Source organism: Salvelinus alpinus, chromosome 10 (assembly GCF_045679555.1).
Source record: "Salvelinus alpinus chromosome 10, SLU_Salpinus.1, whole genome shotgun sequence".
Taxonomy (NCBI): Eukaryota; Metazoa; Chordata; class Actinopteri; order Salmoniformes; family Salmonidae; genus Salvelinus; species Salvelinus alpinus.
Window position 1 is genome coordinate 68158366 of NC_092095.1, and position 15785 is coordinate 68174150.

Here is a 15785-nt window from a genome sequence, read left to right on the forward strand (position 1 = left end):
GGTGTTAGTATATGATAAAGCACTACGCAGTCAGTGTGGTGTTAGTATATGATAAAGCACTAAGCTGTCAGTGTGGTGTTAGTATATGATAAAGCACTAAGCAGTCAGTGTGATGTTAGTATATGATAAAGCACTAAGCAGTCAGTGTGGTGTTAGTATATGATAAAGCACTACGCAGTCAGTGTGGTGTTAGTATATGATAAAGCACTAAGCTGTCAGTGTGGTGTTAGTATATGATAAAGCACTAAGCAGTCAGTGTGATGTTAGTATATGATAAAGCACTAAGCAGTCAGTGTGATGTTAGTATATGATAAAGCACTAAGCAGTCAGTGTGGTGTTAGTATATGATAAAGCACTAAGCAGTCAGTGTGATGTTAGTATATGATAAAGTACTAAGCAGTCAGTGTGGTGTTAGTATATGATAAAGCACTAAGCAGTCAGTGTGATGTTAGTATATGATAAAGCACTAAGCAGTCAGTGTGGTGTTAGTATATGATAAAGCACTAAGCTGTCAGTGTGATGTTAGTATATGATAAAGCACTAAGCAGTCAGTGTGGTGTTAACATATGATAAAGCACTAAGCAGTCAGTGTGGTGTTAGTATATGATAAAGCACTAAGCAGTCAGTGTGATGCTAGTATATGATAAAGCACTAAGCAGTCAGTGTGGTGTTAGTATATGATAAAGCACTAAGCAGTCAGTGTGATGCTAGTATATGATAAAGCAGTCAGTGTGGTGTTAGTATATGATAAAGCACTAAGCAGTCAGTGTGATGCTAGTATATGATAAAGCAGTCAGTGTGGTGTTAGTATATGATAAAGCACTAAGCAGTCAGTGTGATGTTAGTATATGATAAAGCACTAAGCAGTCAGTGTGATGTTAGTATATGATAAAGCACTAAGCAGTCAGTGTGATGTTAGTATATGATAAAGTACTAAGCAGTCAGTGTGGTGTTAGTATATGATAAAGCACTAAGCAGTCAGTGTGGTGTTAGTATATGATAAAGCACTAAGCAGTCAGTGTGATGTTAGTATATGATAAAGCACTAAGCAGTCAGTGTGATGTTAGTATATGATAAAGCACTAAGCAGTCAGTGTGATGTTAGTATATGATAAAGCACTAAGCAGTCAGTGTGGTGTTAGTATATGATAAAGCACTAAGCAGTCAGTGTGGTGTTAACATATGATAAAGCACTAAGCAGTCAGTGTGATGTTAGTATATGATAAAGCACTAAGCAGTCAGTGTGATGTTAGTATATGATAAAGCACTAAGCAGTCAGTGTGATGTTAGTATATGATAAAGCACTAAGCAGTCAGTGTGGTGTTAGTATATGATAAAGCACTAAGCAGTCAGTGTGGTGTTAGTATATGATAAAGTACTAAGCAGTCAGTGTGATGTTAGTATATGATAAAGCACTAAGCAGTCAGTGTGATGCTAGCATATGATAAAGCACTAAGCAGTCAGTGTGGTGTTAGTATATGATAAAGCACTAAGCAGTCAGTGTGATGCTAGTATATGATAAAGCACTAAGCAGTCAGTGTGGTGTTAGTATATGATAAAGCACTAAGCAGTCAGTGTGATGCTAGTATATGATAAAGCACTAAGCAGTCAGTGTGATGCTAGTATATGATAAAGCACTAAGCAGTCAGTGTGATGTTAGTATATGATAAAGCACTAAGCAGTCAGTGTGGTGTTAGTATATGATAAAGCACTAAGCAGTCAGTGTGATGTTAGTATATGATAAAGCACTAAGCAGTCAGTGTGGTGTTAGTATATGATAAAGCACTAAGCAGTCAGTGTGATGCTAGTATATGATAAAGCACTAAGCAGTCAGTGTGATGCTAGTATATGATAAAGCACTAAGCAGTCAGTGTGATGCTAGTATATGATAAAGCACTAAGCAGTCAGTGTGATGCTAGTATATGATAAAGCACTAAGCAGTCAGTGTGGTGTTAGTATATGATAAAGCACTAAGCAGTCAGTGTGGTGTTAGTATATGATAAAGCAGTCAGTGTGGTGTTAGCATATGATAAAGCACTAAGCTGTCAGTGTGATGTTAGTATATGATAAAGCACTAAGCAGTCAGTGTGATGCTAGTATATGATAAAGCACTAAGCAGTCAGTGTGATGCTAGTATATGATAAAGCACTAAGCAGTCAGTGTGGTGTTAGTATATGATAAAGCAGTCAGTGTGGTGTTAGTATATGATAAAGCACTAAGCAGTCAGTGTGATGTTAGTATATGATAAAGCACTAAGCTGTCAGTGTGATGTTAGTATATGATAAAGCACTAAGCAGTCAGTGTGATGTTAGTATATGATAAAGCACTAAGCAGTCAGTGTGATGTTAGTATATGATAAAGCACTAAGCTGTCAGTGTGATGCTAGTATATGATAAAGCACTAAGCAGTCAGTGTGATGCTAGTATATGATAAAGCACTAAGCAGTCAGTGTGATGTTAGTATATGATAAAGCACTAAGCAGTCAGTGTGATGCTAGTATATGATAAAGCACTAAGCAGTCAGTGTGATGTTAGTATATGATAAAGCACTAAGCAGTCAGTGTGATGTTAGTATATGATAAAGCACTAAGCAGTCAGTGTGATGCTAGTATATGATAAAGCACTAAGCAGTCAGTGTGATGCTAGTATATGATAAAGCACTAAGCAGTCAGTGTGATGCTAGTATATGATAAAGCACTAAGCAGTCAGTGTGATGTTAGTATATGATAAAGCACTAAGCTGTCAGTGTGATGCTAGTATATGATAAAGCACTAAGCTGTCAGTGTGATGTTAGTATATGATAAAGCACTAAGCAGTCAGTGTGGTGTTAGTATATGATAAAGCACTAAGCAGTCAGTGTGATGTTAGTATATGATAAAGCACTAAGCAGTCAGTGTGATGTTAGTATATGATAAAGCACTAAGCTGTCAGTGTGATGCTAGTATATGATAAAGCACTAAGCAGTCAGTGTGGTGTTAGTATATGATAAAGCACTAAGCAGTCAGTGTGATGTTAGTATATGATAAAGCACTAAGCAGTCAGTGTGATGCTAGCATATGATAAAGCACTAAGCAGTCAGTGTGGTGTTAGTATATGATAAAGTACTAAGCAGTCAGTGTGATGTTAGTATATGATAAAGCACTAAGCAGTCAGTGTGTGAGATGCTATAAGCTATATGATAAAGCACTAAGCAGTCAGTGTGATGCTAGTATATGATAAAGCACTAAGCAGTCAGTGTGATGTTAGTATATGATAAAGCACTAAGCAGTCAGTGTGGTGTTAGTATATGATAAAGCACTAAGCTGTCAGTGTGGTGTTAGTATATGATAAAGCACTAAGCAGTCAGTGTGATGTTAGTATATGATAAAGCACTAAGCAGTCAGTGTGATGTTAGTATATGATAAAGCACTAAGCAGTCAGTGTGGTGTTAGTATATGATAAAGCACTAAGCAGTCAGTGTGATGTTAGTATATGATAAAGCACTAAGCAGTCAGTGTGATGTTAGTATATGATAAAGCACTAAGCAGTCAGTGTGATGTTAGTATATGATAAAGTACTAAGCAGTCAGTGTGGTGTTAGTATATGATAAAGCACTAAGCAGTCAGTGTGGTGTTAGTATATGATAAAGCACTAAGCAGTCAGTGTGGTGTTAGTATATGATAAAGCACTAAGCAGTCAGTGTGATGTTAGTATATGATAAAGCACTAAGCAGTCAGTGTGATGCTAGTATATGATAAAGCACTAAGCAGTCAGTGTGATGTTAGTATATGATAAAGCACTAAGCAGTCAGTGTGATGTTAGTATATGATAAAGCACTAAGCAGTCAGTGTGGTGTTAGTATATGATAAAGCACTAAGCAGTCAGTGTGATGCTAGTATATGATAAAGCACTAAGCAGTCAGTGTGATGTTAGTATATGATAAAGCACTAAGCAGTCAGTGTGATGTTAGTATATGATAAAGCACTAAGCAGTCAGTGTGATGCTAGTATATGATAAAGCACTAAGCAGTCAGTGTGGTGTTAGTATATGATAAAGTACTAAGCAGTCAGTGTGATGTTAGTATATGATAAAGCACTAAGCAGTCAGTGTGATGCTAGCATATGATAAAGCACTAAGCAGTCAGTGTGGTGTTAGTATATGATAAAGCACTAAGCAGTCAGTGTGATGCTAGTATATGATAAAGCACTAAGCAGTCAGTGTGATGCTAGTATATGATAAAGCACTAAGCAGTCAGTGTGATGCTAGTATATGATAAAGCACTAAGCAGTCAGTGTGATGTTAGTATATGATAAAGCACTAAGCAGTCAGTGTGGTGTTAGTATATGATAAAGCACTAAGCAGTCAGTGTGATGTTAGTATATGATTAAGCAGTCAGTGTGGTGTTAGTATATGATAAAGCACTAAGCAGTCAGTGTGATGCTAGTATATGATAAAGCACTAAGCTGTCAGTGTGGTGTTAGTATATGATAAAGCACTAAGCAGTCAGTGTGATGTTAGTATATGATAAAGCACTAAGCAGTCAGTGTGATGTTAGTATATGATAAAGCACTAAGCAGTCAGTGTGATGCTAGTATATGATAAAGCACTAAGCAGTCAGTGTGATGTTAGTATATGATAAAGCACTAAGCAGTCAGTGTGATGCTAGTATATGATAAAGCACTAAGCAGTCAGTGTGATGTTAGTATATGATAAAGCACTAAGCAGTCAGTGTGATGTTAGTATATGATAAAGCACTAAGCAGTCAGTGTGATGCTAGTATATGATAAAGCACTAAGCAGTCAGTGTGATGTTAGTATATGATAAAGCACTAAGCAGTCAGTGTGATGTTAGTATATGATACAGCACTAAGCAGTCAGTGTGATGCTAGTATATGATAAAGCACTAAGCAGTCAGTGTGATGTTAGTATATGATACAGCACTAAGCAGTCAGTGTGATGTTAGTATATGATAAAGCACTAAGCAGTCAGTGTGGTGTTAGTATATGATAAAGCACTAAGCAGTCAGTGTGATGCTAGTATATGATAAAGCACTAAGCAGTCAGTGTGATGCTAGTATATGATAAAGCACTAAGCAGTCAGTGTGATGCTAGTATATGATAAAGCACTAAGCAGTCAGTGTGATGTTAGTATATGATAAAGCACTAAGCAGTCAGTGTGGTGTTAGTATATGATAAAGCACTAAGCAGTCAGTGTGGTGTTAGTATATGATAAAGCACTAAGCAGTCAGTGTGATGTTAGTATATGATAAAGCACTAAGCTGTCAGTGTGATGCTAGTATATGATAAAGCACTAAGCTGTCAGTGTGATGCTAGTATATGATAAAGCACTAAGCAGTCAGTGTGATGCTAGTATATGATAAAGCACTAAGCAGTCAGTGTGATGTTAGTATATGATAAAGCACTAAGCTGTCAGTGTGATGCTAGTATATGATAAAGCACTAAGCAGTCAGTGTGATGCTAGTATATGATAAAGCACTAAGCAGTCAGTGTGATGCTAGTATATGATAAAGCACTAAGCAGTCAGTGTGATGTTAGTATATGATAAAGCACTAAGCAGTCAGTGTGGTGTTAGTATATGATAAAGCACTAAGCTGTCAGTGTGATGCTAGTATATGATAAAGCACTAAGCAGTCAGTGTGGTGTTAGTATATGATAAAGCACTAAGCAGTCAGTGTGATGTTAGTATATGATAAAGCACTAAGCAGTCAGTGTGATGCTAGCATATGATAAAGCACTAAGCAGTCAGTGTGGTGTTAGTATATGATAAAGTACTAAGCAGTCAGTGTGATGTTAGTATATGATAAAGCACTAAGCAGTCAGTGTGGTGTTAGTATATGATAAAGCACTAAGCAGTCAGTGTGATGCTAGTATATGATAAAGCACTAAGCAGTCAGTGTGATGTTAGTATATGATAAAGTACTAAGCAGTCAGTGTGGTGTTAACATATGATAAAGCACTAAGCAGTCAGTGTGATGCTAGTATATGATAAAGCACTAAGCAGTCAGTGTGATGTTAGTATATGATAAAGCACTAAGCAGTCAGTGTGGTGTTAGTATATGATAAAGCACTAAGCTGTCAGTGTGGTGTTAGTATATGATAAAGCACTAAGCAGTCAGTGTGATGTTAGTATATGATAAAGCACTAAGCAGTCAGTGTGATGTTAGTATATGATAAAGCACTAAGCAGTCAGTGTGGTGTTAGTATATGATAAAGCACTAAGCAGTCAGTGTGATGTTAGTATATGATAAAGTACTAAGCAGTCAGTGTGGTGTTAGTATATGATAAAGCACTAAGCAGTCAGTGTGATGTTAGTATATGATAAAGCACTAAGCAGTCAGTGTGGTGTTAGTATATGATAAAGCACTAAGCTGTCAGTGTGATGTTAGTATATGATAAAGCACTAAGCAGTCAGTGTGGTGTTAACATATGATAAAGCACTAAGCAGTCAGTGTGGTGTTAGTATATGATAAAGCACTAAGCAGTCAGTGTGATGCTAGTATATGATAAAGCACTAAGCAGTCAGTGTGGTGTTAGTATATGATAAAGCAGTCAGTGTGGTGTTAGTATATGATAAAGCACTAAGCAGTCAGTGTGATGTTAGTATATGATAAAGCACTAAGCAGTCAGTGTGATGTTAGTATATGATAAAGTACTAAGCAGTCAGTGTGGTGTTAGTATATGATAAAGCACTAAGCAGTCAGTGTGGTGTTAACATATGATAAAGCACTAAGCAGTCAGTGTGATGTTAGTATATGATAAAGCACTAAGCAGTCAGTGTGATGCTAGTATATGATAAAGCACTAAGCAGTCAGTGTGGTGTTAGTATATGATAAAGCACTAAGCAGTCAGTGTGATGTTAGTATATGATAAAGCACTAAGCAGTCAGTGTGATGTTAGTATATGATAAAGCACTAAGCAGTCAGTGTGATGTTAGTATATGATAAAGCACTAAGCAGTCAGTGTGATGTTAGTATATGATAAAGCACTAAGCAGTCAGTGTGGTGTTAGTATATGATAAAGCACTAAGCAGTCAGTGTGATGCTAGTATATGATAAAGCACTAAGCAGTCAGTGTGATGCTAGTATATGATAAAGCACTAAGCAGTCAGTGTGATGTTAGTATATGATAAAGCACTAAGCTGTCAGTGTGATGCTAGTATATGATAAAGCACTAAGCAGTCAGTGTGATGCTAGTATATGATAAAGCACTAAGCAGTCAGTGTGATGCTAGTATATGATAAAGCACTAAGCAGTCAGTGTGATGTTAGTATATGATAAAGCACTAAGCAGTCAGTGTGGTGTTAGTATATGATAAAGCACTAAGCTGTCAGTGTGATGCTAGTATATGATAAAGCACTAAGCAGTCAGTGTGGTGTTAGTATATGATAAAGCACTAAGCAGTCAGTGTGATGTTAGTATATGATAAAGCACTAAGCAGTCAGTGTGATGCTAGCATATGATAAAGCACTAAGCAGTCAGTGTGGTGTTAGTATATGATAAAGTACTAAGCAGTCAGTGTGATGTTAGTATATGATAAAGCACTAAGCAGTCAGTGTGGTGTTAGTATATGATAAAGCACTAAGCAGTCAGTGTGATGCTAGTATATGATAAAGCACTAAGCAGTCAGTGTGATGTTAGTATATGATAAAGTACTAAGCAGTCAGTGTGGTGTTAACATATGATAAAGCACTAAGCAGTCAGTGTGATGCTAGTATATGATAAAGCACTAAGCAGTCAGTGTGATGTTAGTATATGATAAAGCACTAAGCAGTCAGTGTGGTGTTAGTATATGATAAAGCACTAAGCTGTCAGTGTGGTGTTAGTATATGATAAAGCACTAAGCAGTCAGTGTGATGTTAGTATATGATAAAGCACTAAGCAGTCAGTGTGATGTTAGTATATGATAAAGCACTAAGCAGTCAGTGTGGTGTTAGTATATGATAAAGCACTAAGCAGTCAGTGTGATGTTAGTATATGATAAAGTACTAAGCAGTCAGTGTGGTGTTAGTATATGATAAAGCACTAAGCAGTCAGTGTGATGTTAGTATATGATAAAGCACTAAGCAGTCAGTGTGGTGTTAGTATATGATAAAGCACTAAGCAGTCAGTGTGATGTTAGTATATGATAAAGCACTAAGCAGTCAGTGTGGTGTTAGTATATGATAAAGCACTAAGCAGTCAGTGTGGTGTTAGTATATGATAAAGCACTAAGCAGTCAGTGTGATGCTAGTATATGATAAAGCACTAAGCAGTCAGTGTGGTGTTAGTATATGATAAAGCAGTCAGTGTGGTGTTAGTATATGATAAAGCACTAAGCAGTCAGTGTGATGTTAGTATATGATAAAGCACTAAGCAGTCAGTGTGATGTTAGTATATGATAAAGCACTAAGCAGTCAGTGTGGTGTTAGTATATGATAAAGCACTAAGCAGTCAGTGTGGTGTTAGCATATGATAAAGCACTAAGCAGTCAGTGTGATGTTAGTATATGATAAAGCACTAAGCAGTCAGTGTGATGCTAGTATATGATAAAGCACTAAGCAGTCAGTGTGATGTTAGTATATGATAAAGCACTAAGCAGTCAGTGTGATGCTAGTATATGATAAAGCACTAAGCAGTCAGTGTGATGTTAGTATATGATAAAGCACTAAGCAGTCAGTGTGGTGTTAGTATATGATAAAGTACTAAGCAGTCAGTGTGATGTTAGTATATGATTAAGCAGTCAGTGTGGTGTTAGTATATGATAAAGCACTAAGCAGTCAGTGTGATGCTAGTATATGATAAAGCACTAAGCTGTCAGTGTGGTGTTAGTATATGATAAAGCACTAAGCAGTCAGTGTGATGTTAGTATATGATAAAGCACTAAGCAGTCAGTGTGATGTTAGTATATGATAAAGCACTAAGCAGTCAGTGTGATGCTAGTATATGATAAAGCACTAAGCAGTCAGTGTGATGTTAGTATATGATAAAGCACTAAGCAGTCAGTGTGATGCTAGTATATGATAAAGCACTAAGCAGTCAGTGTGATGTTAGTATATGATAAAGCACTAAGCAGTCAGTGTGATGTTAGTATATGATAAAGCACTAAGCAGTCAGTGTGATGCTAGTATATGATAAAGCACTAAGCAGTCAGTGTGATGTTAGTATATGATAAAGCACTAAGCAGTCAGTGTGATGTTAGTATATGATACAGCACTAAGCAGTCAGTGTGATGCTAGTATATGATAAAGCACTAAGCAGTCAGTGTGATGTTAGTATATGATACAGCACTAAGCAGTCAGTGTGATGTTAGTATATGATAAAGCACTAAGCAGTCAGTGTGGTGTTAGTATATGATAAAGCACTAAGCAGTCAGTGTGATGCTAGTATATGATAAAGCACTAAGCAGTCAGTGTGATGCTAGTATATGATAAAGCACTAAGCAGTCAGTGTGATGCTAGTATATGATAAAGCACTAAGCAGTCAGTGTGATGTTAGTATATGATAAAGCACTAAGCAGTCAGTGTGGTGTTAGTATATGATAAAGCACTAAGCAGTCAGTGTGGTGTTAGTATATGATAAAGCACTAAGCAGTCAGTGTGATGTTAGTATATGATAAAGCACTAAGCTGTCAGTGTGATGCTAGTATATGATAAAGCACTAAGCTGTCAGTGTGATGCTAGTATATGATAAAGCACTAAGCAGTCAGTGTGATGCTAGTATATGATAAAGCACTAAGCAGTCAGTGTGATGTTAGTATATGATAAAGCACTAAGCTGTCAGTGTGATGCTAGTATATGATAAAGCACTAAGCAGTCAGTGTGATGCTAGTATATGATAAAGCACTAAGCAGTCAGTGTGATGCTAGTATATGATAAAGCACTAAGCAGTCAGTGTGATGTTAGTATATGATAAAGCACTAAGCAGTCAGTGTGGTGTTAGTATATGATAAAGCACTAAGCTGTCAGTGTGATGCTAGTATATGATAAAGCACTAAGCAGTCAGTGTGGTGTTAGTATATGATAAAGCACTAAGCAGTCAGTGTGATGTTAGTATATGATAAAGCACTAAGCAGTCAGTGTGATGCTAGCATATGATAAAGCACTAAGCAGTCAGTGTGGTGTTAGTATATGATAAAGTACTAAGCAGTCAGTGTGATGTTAGTATATGATAAAGCACTAAGCAGTCAGTGTGGTGTTAGTATATGATAAAGCACTAAGCAGTCAGTGTGATGCTAGTATATGATAAAGCACTAAGCAGTCAGTGTGATGTTAGTATATGATAAAGTACTAAGCAGTCAGTGTGGTGTTAACATATGATAAAGCACTAAGCAGTCAGTGTGATGTTAGTATATGATAAAGCACTAAGCAGTCAGTGTGATGTTAGTATATGATAAAGCACTAAGCAGTCAGTGTGATGTTAGTATATGATAAAGCACTAAGCAGTCAGTGTGGTGTTAGTATATGATAAAGCACTAAGCAGTCAGTGTGATGTTAGTATATGATAAAGCACTAAGCAGTCAGTGTGATGTTAGTATATGATAAAGCACTAAGCAGTCAGTGTGATGTTAGTATATGATAAAGCACTAAGCAGTCAGTGTGATGTTAGTATATGATAAAGCACTAAGCAGTCAGTGTGATGTTAGTATATGATAAAGCACTAAGCAGTCAGTGTGATGCTAGTATATGATAAAGCACTAAGCAGTCAGTGTGATGCTAGTATATGATAAAGCACTAAGCAGTCAGTGTGATGCTAGTATATGATAAAGCACTAAGCAGTCAGTGTGATGTTAGTATATGATAAAGCACTAAGCAGTCAGTGTGGTGTTAGTATATGATAAAGCACTAAGCAGTCAGTGTGGTGTTAGTATATGATAAAGCACTAAGCAGTCAGTGTGGTGTTAGTATATGATAAAGCACTAAGCAGTCAGTGTGGTGTTAGTATATGATAAAGCACTAAGCAGTCAGTGTGGTGTTAGTATATGATAAAGCACTAAGCAGTCAGTGTGATGTTAGTATATGATAAAGCACTAAGCAGTCAGTGTGATGTTAGTATATGATAAAGCACTAAGCAGTCAGTGTGGTGTTAGTATATGATAAAGCACTAAGCAGTCAGTGTGGTGTTAGTATATGATAAAGTACTAAGCTGTCAGTGTGATGTTAGTATATGATAAAGCACTAAGCAGTCAGTGTGATGCTAGCATATGATAAAGCACTAAGCAGTCAGTGTGGTGTTAGTATATGATAAAGCACTAAGCAGTCAGTGTGATGCTAGTATATGATAAAGCACTAAGCAGTCAGTGTGATGCTAGTATATGATAAAGCACTAAGCAGTCAGTGTGATGCTAGTATATGATAAAGCACTAAGCAGTCAGTGTGATGTTAGTATATGATAAAGCACTAAGCAGTCAGTGTGGTGTTAGTATATGATAAAGCACTAAGCAGTCAGTGTGATGTTAGTATATGATAAAGCACTAAGCAGTCAGTGTGATGTTAGTATATGATAAAGCACTAAGCAGTCAGTGTGATGCTAGTATATGATAAAGCACTAAGCTGTCAGTGTGGTGTTAGTATATGATAAAGCACTAAGCAGTCAGTGTGATGTTAGTATATGATAAAGCACTAAGCAGTCAGTGTGATGTTAGTATATGATAAAGCACTAAGCAGTCAGTGTGATGCTAGTATATGATAAAGCACTAAGCAGTCAGTGTGATGTTAGTATATGATAAAGCACTAAGCAGTCAGTGTGATGCTAGTATATGATAAAGCACTAAGCAGTCAGTGTGATGTTAGTATATGATAAAGCACTAAGCAGTCAGTGTGATGTTAGTATATGATAAAGCACTAAGCAGTCAGTGTGATGCTAGTATATGATAAAGCACTAAGCAGTCAGTGTGATGTTAGTATATGATAAAGCACTAAGCAGTCAGTGTGATGTTAGTATATGATACAGCACTAAGCAGTCAGTGTGATGCTAGTATATGATACAGCACTAAGCAGTCAGTGTGATGTTAGTATATGATAAAGCACTAAGCAGTCAGTGTGATGCTAGCATATGATAAAGCACTAAGCAGTCAGTGTGGTGTTAGTATATGATAAAGCACTAAGCAGTCAGTGTGATGCTAGTATATGATAAAGCACTAAGCAGTCAGTGTGATGCTAGTATATGATAAAGCACTAAGCAGTCAGTGTGATGCTAGTATATGATAAAGCACTAAGCAGTCAGTGTGATGTTAGTATATCATAAAGCACTAAGCAGTCAGTGTGGTGTTAGTATATGATAAAGCACTAAGCAGTCAGTGTGATGTTAGTATATGATTAAGCAGTCAGTGTGGTGTTAGTATTTGATAAAGCACTAAGCAGTCAGTGTGATGCTAGTATATGATAAAGCACTAAGCTGTCAGTGTGGTGTTAGTATATGATAAAGCACTAAGCAGTCAGTGTGATGTTAGTATATGATAAAGCACTAAGCAGTCAGTGTGATGTTAGTATATGATAAAGCACTAAGCAGTCAGTGTGATGCTAGTATATGATAAAGCACTAAGCAGTCAGTGTGATGCTAGTATATGATAAAGCACTAAGCAGTCAGTGTGATGCTAGTATATGATAAAGCACTAAGCAGTCAGTGTGATGCTAGTATATGATAAAGCACTAAGCAGTCAGTGTGATGCTAGTATATGATAAAGCACTAAGCAGTCAGTGTGATGTTAGTATATGATAAAGCACTAAGCAGTCAGTGTGGTGTTAGTATATGATAAAGCACTAAGCAGTCAGTGTGGTGTTAGTATATGATAAAGCACTAAGCAGTCAGTGTGGTGTTAGTATATGATAAAGCACTAAGCAGTCAGTGTGGTGTTAGTATATGATAAAGCACTAAGCTGTCAGTGTGATGCTAGTATATGATAAAGCACTAAGCAGTCAGTGTGATGTTAGTATATGATAAAGCACTAAGCAGTCAGTGTGATGTTAGTATATGATAAAGCACTAAGCAGTCAGTGTGGTGTTAGTATATGATAAAGCACTAAGCAGTCAGTGTGGTGTTAGTATATGATAAAGCACTAAGCAGTCAGTGTGGTGTTAGTATATGATAAAGCACTAAGCAGTCAGTGTGGTGTTAGTATATGATAAAGCACTAAGCTGTCAGTGTGATGCTAGTATATGATAAAGCACTAAGCAGTCAGTGTGATGTTAGTATATGATAAAGCACTAAGCAGTCAGTGTGATGTTAGTATATGATAAAGCACTAAGCAGTCAGTGTGGTGTTAGTATATGATAAAGCACTAAGCAGTCAGTGTGATGTTAGTATATGATAAAGCAGTCAGTGTGATGTTAGCATATGATAAAGCACTAAGCAGTCAGTGTGATGCTAGTATATGATAAAGCACTAAGCAGTCAGTGTGATGTTAGTATATGATAAAGCACTAAGCAGTCAGTGTGATGTTAGTATATGATAAAGCACTAAGCAGTCAGTGTGATGCTAGTATATGATAAAGCACTAAGCAGTCAGTGTGATGCTAGTATATGATAAAGCACTAAGCAGTCAGTGTGATGCTAGTATATGATAAAGCACTAAGCAGTCAGTGTGATGTTAGTATATGATAAAGCACTAAGCAGTCAGTGTGGTGTTAGTATATGATAAAGCACTAAGCTGTCAGTGTGGTGTTAGTATATGATAAAGCACTAAGCAGTCAGTGTGATGTTAGTATATGATAAAGCACTAAGCAGTCAGTGTGATGTTAGTATATGATAAAGCACTAAGCAGTCAGTGTGGTGTTAGTATATGATAAAGCACTAAGCAGTCAGTGTGATGTTAGTATATGATAAAGTACTAAGCAGTCAGTGTGGTGTTAGTATATGATAAAGCACTAAGCAGTCAGTGTGATGTTAGTATATGATAAAGCAATAAGCAGTCAGTGTGGTGTTAGTATATGATAAAGCACTAAGCAGTCAGTGTGATGCTAGTATATGATAAAGCACTAAGCTGTCAGTGTGATGTTAGTATATGATAAAGCACTAAGCAGTCAGTGTGGTGTTAACATATGATAAAGCACTAAGCAGTCAGTGTGGTGTTAGTATATGATAAAGCACTAAGCAGTCAGTGTGATGCTAGTATATGATAAAGCACTAAGCAGTCAGTGTGGTGTTAGTATATGATAAAGCAGTCAGTGTGGTGTTAGTATATGATAAAGCACTAAGCAGTCAGTGTGATGTTAGTATATGATAAAGCACTAAGCAGTCAGTGTGATGTTAGTATATGATAAAGTACTAAGCAGTCAGTGTGGTGTTAGTATATGATAAAGCACTAAGCAGTCAGTGTGGTGTTAACATATGATAAAGCACTAAGCAGTCAGTGTGATGTTAGTATATGATAAAGCACTAAGCAGTCAGTGTGATGTTAGTATATGATAAAGCACTAAGCAGTCAGTGTGATGTTAGTATATGATAAAGCACTAAGCAGTCAGTGTGGTGTTAGTATATGATAAAGCACTAAGCAGTCAGTGTGGTGTTAGTATATGATAAAGCACTAAGCAGTCAGTGTGATGTTAGTATATGATAAAGCACTAAGCAGTCAGTGTGGTGTTAGTATATGATAAAGCACTAAGCTGTCAGTGTGGTGTTAGTATATGATAAAGCACTAAGCAGTCAGTGTGGTGTTAACATATGATAAAGCACTAAGCAGTCAGTGTGATGTTAGTATATGATAAAGCACTAAGCAGTCAGTGTGGTGTTAACATATGATAAAGTACTAAGCAGTCAGTGTGATGTTAGTATATGATAAAGCACTAAGCAGTCAGTGTGATGCTAGCATATGATAAAGCACTAAGCAGTCAGTGTGGTGTTAGTATATGATAAAGCACTAAGCAGTCAGTGTGATGCTAGTATATGATAAAGCACTAAGCAGTCAGTGTGATGCTAGTATATGATAAAGCACTAAGCAGTCAGTGTGATGCTAGTATATGATAAAGCACTAAGCAGTCAGTGTGATGTTAGTATATGATAAAGCACTAAGCAGTCAGTGTGGTGTTAGTATATGATAAAGCACTAAGCAGTCAGTGTGATGTTAGTATATGATTAAGCAGTCAGTGTGGTGTTAGTATATGATAAAGCACTAAGCAGTCAGTGTGATGCTAGTATATGATAAAGCACTAAGCTGTCAGTGTGGTGTTAGTATATGATAAAGCACTAAGCAGTCAGTGTGATGTTAGTATATGATAAAGCACTAAGCAGTCAGTGTGATGTTAGTATATGATAAAGCACTAAGCAGTCAGTGTGATGCTAGTATATGATAAAGCACTAAGCAGTCAGTGTGATGTTAGTATATGATAAAGCACTAAGCAGTCAGTGTGATGCTAGTATATGATAAAGCAGTCAGTGTGATGTTAGCATATGATAAAGCACTAAGCAGTCAGTGTGATGCTAGTATATGATAAAGCAGTCAGTGTGATGTTAGCATATGATAAAGCACTAAGCAGTCAGTGTGATGCTAGTATATGATAAAGCACTAAGCAGTCAGTGTGATGCTAGTATATGATAAAGCAGTCAGTGTGATGTTAGTATATGATAAAGCACTAAGCAGTCAGTGTGATGTTAGTATATGATAAAGCAGTCAGTGTGATGTTAGCATATGATAAAGCACTAAGCAGTCAGTGTGATGCTAGTATATGATAAAGCACTAAGCAGTCAGTGTGATGTTAGTATATGATAAAGCACTAAGCAGTCAGTGTGATGTTAGTATATGATAAAGCACTAAGCAGTCAGTGTGATGCTAGTATATGATAAAGCACTAAGCAGTCAGTGTGATGCTAGTATATGAT

General features: G+C 36.7%; 1 protein-coding gene across 5 annotated transcripts in view; it reads left to right on the plus strand.

Annotated features, from left to right (window-relative positions):
- LOC139532741 (zinc finger CCCH domain-containing protein 13-like) overlaps positions 1-15785 on the plus strand; it is a 33022-nt gene that overhangs the window by 15313 nt on the left and 1924 nt on the right. The gene's annotated exons all lie outside the window — the stretch shown is intronic.